Source organism: Xenopus laevis, chromosome 2S (assembly GCF_017654675.1).
Source record: "Xenopus laevis strain J_2021 chromosome 2S, Xenopus_laevis_v10.1, whole genome shotgun sequence".
Taxonomy (NCBI): Eukaryota; Metazoa; Chordata; class Amphibia; order Anura; family Pipidae; genus Xenopus; species Xenopus laevis.
In genome coordinates, this window is record NC_054374.1 from 115099924 (window position 1) to 115107600 (window position 7677).

The following is a 7677-nucleotide window of genomic DNA, read 5'->3' on the forward strand; positions in this document are numbered from 1 at the left end:
ATTATAACTTTGTTCTTGCCCAGGCCTGAAATAGAATGTTTTTTTTTTTCAAAAATAAGTTTGACAACTAACTTCTTCAAAATCAGTATGAAACAAAATGCCCCAAGAAAGCAGAATCATGATATTTTGTTTACAAATCAAATATTCGCATATACTGTAACTGTTAGCTGTATTGCTAAGGGCATCTCTGCTTAACAATTTAAGGTAGGTTTCACAATAATAAATAAAGGGGCAGGCGTCAGAGTCAATATATGGGTCAAAGAGCAATTGCAATAAAAGTTTGCTTTTAAAATAGCAAAACAAAAATAATTGGTCAGTGTAGCTTCAGACACCTTAATCTACACTGAATGAGGTGCCTCGTAATGTAAAGCAGAGAAAATCAAGTGGGTAAAAATACATCTAGGGGCACATTTATTAATTCGACTTTGAAATTCGACCATCGAATTGGCCAAATTCGATAGTCGAACTTTTCTTTTTGAATTTTTTTGGCCGTTTTCGGTCAAATTTTAAATCGTTCGATCTATTGTAGAAATCTTTCGAATTGAACAATTTCAAACAATTTAATTGATCAATTGAACGATTTTCAAAAAAATACTTCGACTTTTTAAAAATTTTGCTTGACTTTGATTTAATTTTAATTAAAGCCCAGTCTGAGTATCCACAAGTTTTCAGAGCTCCTTTCAGATGTTTGTATTCTTTCTCTTTCACTTCGATTGCCACTGTTTCAGCCTGTCTGAATGTTAAATGTTAATGTTTGTATTTATTCATGAATGTCAGATGCTTGATCCAGTGAATGTTTCCGAATGCCACTGTGGTCAGGAAGGAATTATTTTTCCTTTTGAGGCATAATTGGCATTGCTCTTTTTTGGCCTTCCTTTGGATCAAAAAAGTGGATTTTTATGTTTTATTTGTCACAGCAGAAGTAGGACCTTGCCAGAGTACTGCACAGGTAAATTCAGAAAAGGAAGAAGGGAGGTTCTCTCCTGTGACTGCACAGTGGGTTGATTGACACAGACGCTACTACTGCTTGTGCTAGGTGACAGTCTGCTTGGATTTCCTATCATTAAAACACTGCAGATTCAGGGCCGCCAGCAGGGCTGCTGAACTTCTCTCATGGTGAGAGATGCAGCTCCTGCTGGTAGCAGATTTGGGGGCTGTCCTCTCTGTAGGCAGAGGCAGTCTAATACTTAGTGGTGGATATAATGACATAGTGCTGATCTCAAGTCTTCAGTGAGGAACTGCAGAGCATAATAGCGATCTCTTATGGAATTCTGGCTTTAGAATATTGCCTTGGGTTAGGCTGGCAAGGTCCTATTTATTTAATGAAATGTGAATAAATGCTGTGGCCATTTTACCCCATTTCTGGCTACTGGCGTTTCATTGAGGTATGTAACAATGGGGTTCAGGGAGATGGCTGAAGGTGAAGGGTCCCCTTGTCAAGGAAGAGGAAGTCAGAGAGAGAATTCAATAGTGTGTAGACAGGGAAATAAGCAGTGAAATGGCTAGCCTAGAAAAGAGATTTGGACTGCTTTGAAATTTTTTAAATAAAAAGAAACTTTATTTAAGTCCTGGAGCCCTCCGCACTCCTCAACAGCCCCTCTGCACTCCTCAGCCCACTGTTTCCAGGCAGAGAAACAGCCCCATGTAGCACTAGACTTAAATCTTCTCCATTGTGCATCGCAGAGAGAAAATGTAAAGGGGGGTAGGACATGTCCGCACTCTGAAAAGAGCAAATGATCATTCCCGTTAGATTGGTTATAATTACTTTTCCTCCGTAAATACTGAAATTTCAGTTCATTGCGATTTTAAGTAGTTAGTAAATATTTGTGTAATTGTTTGATTTCAGAGATATGTTTGGTTAATGCTAGACTTTGTTTTAGCATGTAGTTTTTAATGATTCCAATAATTATCATTTAGACCATATTTTTTGTTATAAGCTCTCTCTCGTTTACAATACAGTCGTGGTCTTCTGCCAAAAGTAATTATAGCACTAGTAAAGCAAAATATTTTGTAGCTGTGATACCTAATACAGATGGGCATGTACATATAAAATCCAGTCGCAGACAGCGCCGGATTTAACTTTTGCGCGCCCCTAGGCCGCACGGTCCGACCAGGCGGCCGCGCGGTCCTAGCGCCCGCCTTCCCAGCGCGCCGGCGAAAAAACGCCGGCGCAGCTGGTGCAGTTGAACGGCGGCTGGGCGGCATGCCGCCCCTATTTCTTTGCCGCCCTAGGCCCGGGCCTATGCGGCCTTGCCGCAAATCCGGGCCTGGTCGCAGATAAACAAAAAAAGGAAAACCCCTAAAAAAAACTATGATTTCTGTGCCTTTCACAGCATACCCATACTCCATGTAGAACGTTGTCAGGGTCATAAATAGTGATGGCCGAATTTATTCGCCAGGTGCAAATTTGCGATTTGCGATTCGCCGCCAGGTGAATACATTTGCGAAACCAGAGTAAAAATTCCCCGGCAAAAATTCGACAGCGAATGTGCGCTGGTGTCAAAAAAACTGACACTGGCGTCAAAAACGGATGCCGGTGTGAAAAACGAGACGCCGCGCTGTTTTGTGAATCTTCTGCCGTTTTGCGAATTTTGCGGGAAATTTGCAAATAATTCGGCGAAGGCAAACGCCACAGATTCGCCCATCACTAGTCATAAGACAAACCATAGTGCTACGCAATATGTTGGCACAATGTAAATACATGTTAATAATAAAATAGTGTTCTGTAAAACTGTGCAGCATTTTCTACCACTTCTAAATTGGTAAAGATTTATCAATGGGATATACTGAATCTTTGATTTGTTTTCAAATCTGATCAAGTTAAATTTATACGAGTGGGATTTGGTCAGGTAATTTTAAGACTGTGGAGATATATTTACTGAAGGTCGAAGTGACTAACGTTGGAGACGATTTGCCAGCGTTTTCAGGCACTTTGCTGAATTAGTAACAGGCGCAGGTGTAACTTTGCTAGCGAAAGAGTCAGACGTTAGCGTTCATTCGCACTCTATCGCCAGGCAAATTTTCACTTTGGCAAATGGATGTTACTCCAAAAATTCACTAAGATGCGGATTTTACTAAACGTTACCTCTTTCGCCAGACTTGCCTTTGCCAGCTCAGACCTGGCGAAGTGCATTGGAGTGCATAGATCTTCCTCAATCTTCTGTTACTTACATCATATTTTTAGTGGGAAAAGTTTCTAAGCCCCAAAAAATGCTGGCATATTTTCCTTTTTTCAGAGTGATGGCCTGCAAAAGTCCTTAAAATGTTTTTGGGTAACTGGGTTCCCCCCCCATACATTTTGTAACATATGGAACATAAACTATACAGTGAGCTCATGTGTAATGTAATGTATTTGCAGCAACATATACATCCATTCAACTTTATAATTTCCCGCTCTATGCAAATTAGCCTGAGCGAAGACCTATAACGAAGTTGCGCTAGGCATAATTGAATGTTAGCGCATCTTCACTTTGATTGCTGAAGTAATGCTAGTGAAAATTCGCCAGCGATTGTGCCCTGGATGCAACTTTGCATTTTAGTAAATTAGCGTTGTCTGAGCGAATTTTTGCCTGGCGAAGTGTTGCAATGGCTGCGAAGCTGTCACTGGCGAATTTTTGCTGCTTAATAAATTTACCCAATAATTTCATAATCCTCCACCGTGAGATTAAGGGGCCCATTTATTTACATTCGTTACTTCAGGATTTAAACTTTTTAGCACTAAACATCTTGCAAGTGCAGAATGGTTTTATAACACAAAATCTACTCTATTTATTAAAAAAAACACAAAAAAACACAAAAATAATAAACTGGGATATCTAAAAGCTTCCAAGGTTATGTAGAAACCAGCGGAAAGGAATTCCACCCCTTTGTTTAGCATAGGAGGAGCAAGTGAAAGGGTGGCAGTGAGACCCGGAAGCAAGGGGTGCGGTGAGAGGCTGAGCAGGCATACCTCTCTCCATAGTCTTAGTGCACTTGAATATGCACTCAGCATGGGGCGAACCTCTGCAAAACTGAAAAGATTTTTTTTTTAGAAGATAAAATTGTTGTTTAGGTATTCAGTCAGAACTTCTGAGGATTTATTAAGAGGCCAAATCCAAAGGTATCCCTAACTGCTTTGTACATTGAGGGGGTTATTTATCAAAATCCGAACAGTTCTCATAATTTCTGAAAACTACTCCAACCAAATCCACATGGATTTCCCCCCCTATTTATCAATACTTTTCCCCAAAATTTTTTGTATGGAGAAAAAACTCAATAAAATCGTGAACAAAAAATATTTAATTGACAACCCATATTTTTACATGAGAACAGCTATGAATGCTTTAATAAAAAATATAAATTGGATTTCATGTTTAATTTGAAAAGCTCTTTTATTATACAGATGTTTGTGTCTGGGTGACAGGTTCACTCATCTGCACTCCTGGTTGCATTGCTGGTGCATGCGTAGCATAATCTGTACTGGAAAGTATGCCTTCTGCAAGATTTTACACAGACTGTAAGGGGCCCATTTACTTAGTCGAGTGAAGGAATAGAGGAAAAAAAGTTAGAATTTTGAATGGTCGAACTTCGACCTTCGACTACGACCTTCGACTTCGAATCTTTCGACTATTCGACCATTCGATAGCCGAAGTACTGTCTCTTTAAAAAAAATTTCGACCCCCAGTTCGCCACCTAAAACCTACTGAGGCCAATGTTAGCCTATGGAGAAGGTCCCCATAGGTTTCCTAACTATTTCCTGATCGAAGTTCAATCGAACGATTATTCCTTTGATCGTTCGATCGTAAGAATATCGCAAAATCCTTCATCTTCGATATTCGAAGTTGAAGGATTTTACTTCAACGGTCGAATATCGAGGGTTAATTAACCCTCGATATTCGACCCTAGGTAAATGTGCCCCTAAAGAAATCATCAGCATTCCTAAAGTGCCAGTTACACAAACTGGGGTATATTCAATACTGCTGCAATGTATATTCTGTTGAATGAGTATATAAAGCAGAGACCTGTCTGTAAATGTGTAAAATATTGGATAAGCCTCTGCATGCCTGTTTCATCTGAAAGAGCCTGAACTGAACTGTGGCTTGTCGATTTTTTTTCAGGATGCTGTATGTACTCTACCACTGTATTTTAGCATTTGTAGACAGGCCAATAGTGATAATTTCTAAAAGCAGAGGGGAGCTGTGTTACCTATCACACGCATGAAGCAAACAGGCTGTTATTGATGGGCTCTGGTTTGTCTTTGCTGAAGGTAGATCTTTATTTTAAATGTCTCAAGGTCAGGTGAAAAGCATTTTGCCCAGCCCCCCCATCCCAAATTCTACATATTCGCTAAGGCTGATTAGCAATCTGTGTTAAGAAAAAATATTACTAGGTTTAAAAGAACAGTACCACCAAAAATGAAAGTATTTAAAAAGAATAACAATATAATGTACTGTTGCCCTGCACTGGCAAAACTGCTTTGTTTGCTTCAGAAACACAACTATAGTTTTTATAAACAAGCTGCTGTGTAGCCATGGGGGCAGCCATTCAAGCACAATACACGGTAGATAATAGATAAGTTCTGAAGAATCCCACTGTATACATCAAAGCTTATTTGTGTATAAGTATTCAGTTTTGAATGGCTGCCCCCATGGCTACACTGCAGCTAGTTTATACAAATTCTATATGTGTTTCCGAAGACTTTCATTTATTGGTGTTACTGTTCCTTTAAAGTATGCTCTTAATGGTGGAAATGGAAAAACAATAACAAATGCACTGTATATAACAGTTAATGCTAAAAAGTTGACAATTAGCCTACATTCCAGGTTGAAATTTACAGAAGTTGCCTATTAAAGGGGCACTAAATTGTGTTGAAATTACAGTCTGGCTATGTTTTAATTAAAAAAAATCCACATTTTCCTATTTTATTGCCATTTAAAATTACAAATTTTTAGAGTTGGACTATTTTTACTGACCCTGGCCCCTCCCCTCTTCCTTTATAAACTGGGCAATTAGTTTAGAGCTCCCTATCAAGCTTTAAACAAACAAACCCTTCCATTCCATTTCTAGGCAGCAGCCTTTGAGCAGCTCATTATGAGGGCCTTAGCTTCTTTGAAGTACTTTGGGATGAGAAAGTGAGAGGAAGTGTTAAAGTAAAACTGGTGTAATATTCTTGTTTAATGCCAGAAATAACATAAGCCACAGATATTTTTTAATTAAAATAATAAGCAAAAAGTATGTTGATCGGAGGCCCTATTCATTGTGTTCATGTCTAGTAAGACTAGATTAAAACAAGACTGCAATATGCTAGGGCAATTTCAGACAGAATGGCTGCAATTCCTTAATGTTACCAGTTAATGTATATATTTGCTCAATATACTGTATGTTTGAGTGACTGATAAATAGCTTCACAAAATGCTTTACAATCACAAAAATTAACTATTTAGAGGGGATTCTACCAAAAAAAGAAAAACACAGTCCTCAGCTCATTTATGACATTCCCATTCTAAAGAGAGAAAGATATAAATACAGATATTAGTTATATTTAGTGAATGCCTGTGCCACATCAGCGTATGCTACTTGGAAATATGATAGAAGAGTTCCCCTTTTTATTATTAGTTTTAAGTAAAATATTTTAACACTCTGTGCTGCGATACTCAAATTTATTTTCATTGCAAGCCCTAGGTTAATGTTCCTCCTCTACTGAAACTTCCTTTACAGACTTCAAAGAATCCATGAAACAGCTGTCTACGGTGGCTAGATTTCATGAATATAATATGGTAATGAAATCCTTAGATTTACCAAGAGATTACTTTTGAAAATAGCATATCCCAGGCATGGGAATACCCTTGTCTTACTTAGCAAGATACTAATCTGCCTGAAGGATCTCGAGATCTGTGCTTAGCATGCTTACAAGGTCTTCTGTTCCTTTCTCTTCTTTGCAACATTATACAGAACAAAGAAAGAAATTAAAGGAGCGGTAAACACACACACACACACACACACAATGCATTGATTTGAGCTGACATACCAGTTGTTTCCATCCATTACATTTAAAAATGGTTCTTGTTGCAGTGTTTGCTATCAGCTCTGCTGTGTTTGTCCAACTTGACTCTGTCTAAACAAAGATTCACGTGGTCATTTGTATAATAAAGCTTAGACTTAACATATTTGTCATGAACTACCCATAAAATCCGCCCACACAAAGAAGCCCCTGGTTTTATATGAAGTAAACATTTCCCACTATCTACAAATACAAATTTTAAAAGGTTTATAATGTTATGAACACAAAGCAATTTGTTATATTTAATTGTTACATTTCATATTTTTTTAATACATTAAAAACCATTGACAAAATGAAGAAATAAACATTGCAAAACACAATATAATTTATTTAAAACATAATGTAATGTGAATAAGCACCATTATATTACTAAAGTGTCTTCTGATTATTACATTAAGATGTTTTACCCCCTTTTATAATAAAAGGCACTAAGTTTGCCAACTAGCAATAATCCATAGCAACCAATAAGATGCTTGCTTTTGAACAGGTGACCAGTAAATTCTATCTGCTGGTTACTATGGGTTCGTGCTCCTGGGCAAACTTAGTGCCTCCTTAATGGAGGCTAGGGATGTAGCGAACTGTTCGCCGGCGAACTAGTTCGCGCGAACTTCGACTGTTCGCGTCCGCCGCAAGTTCGC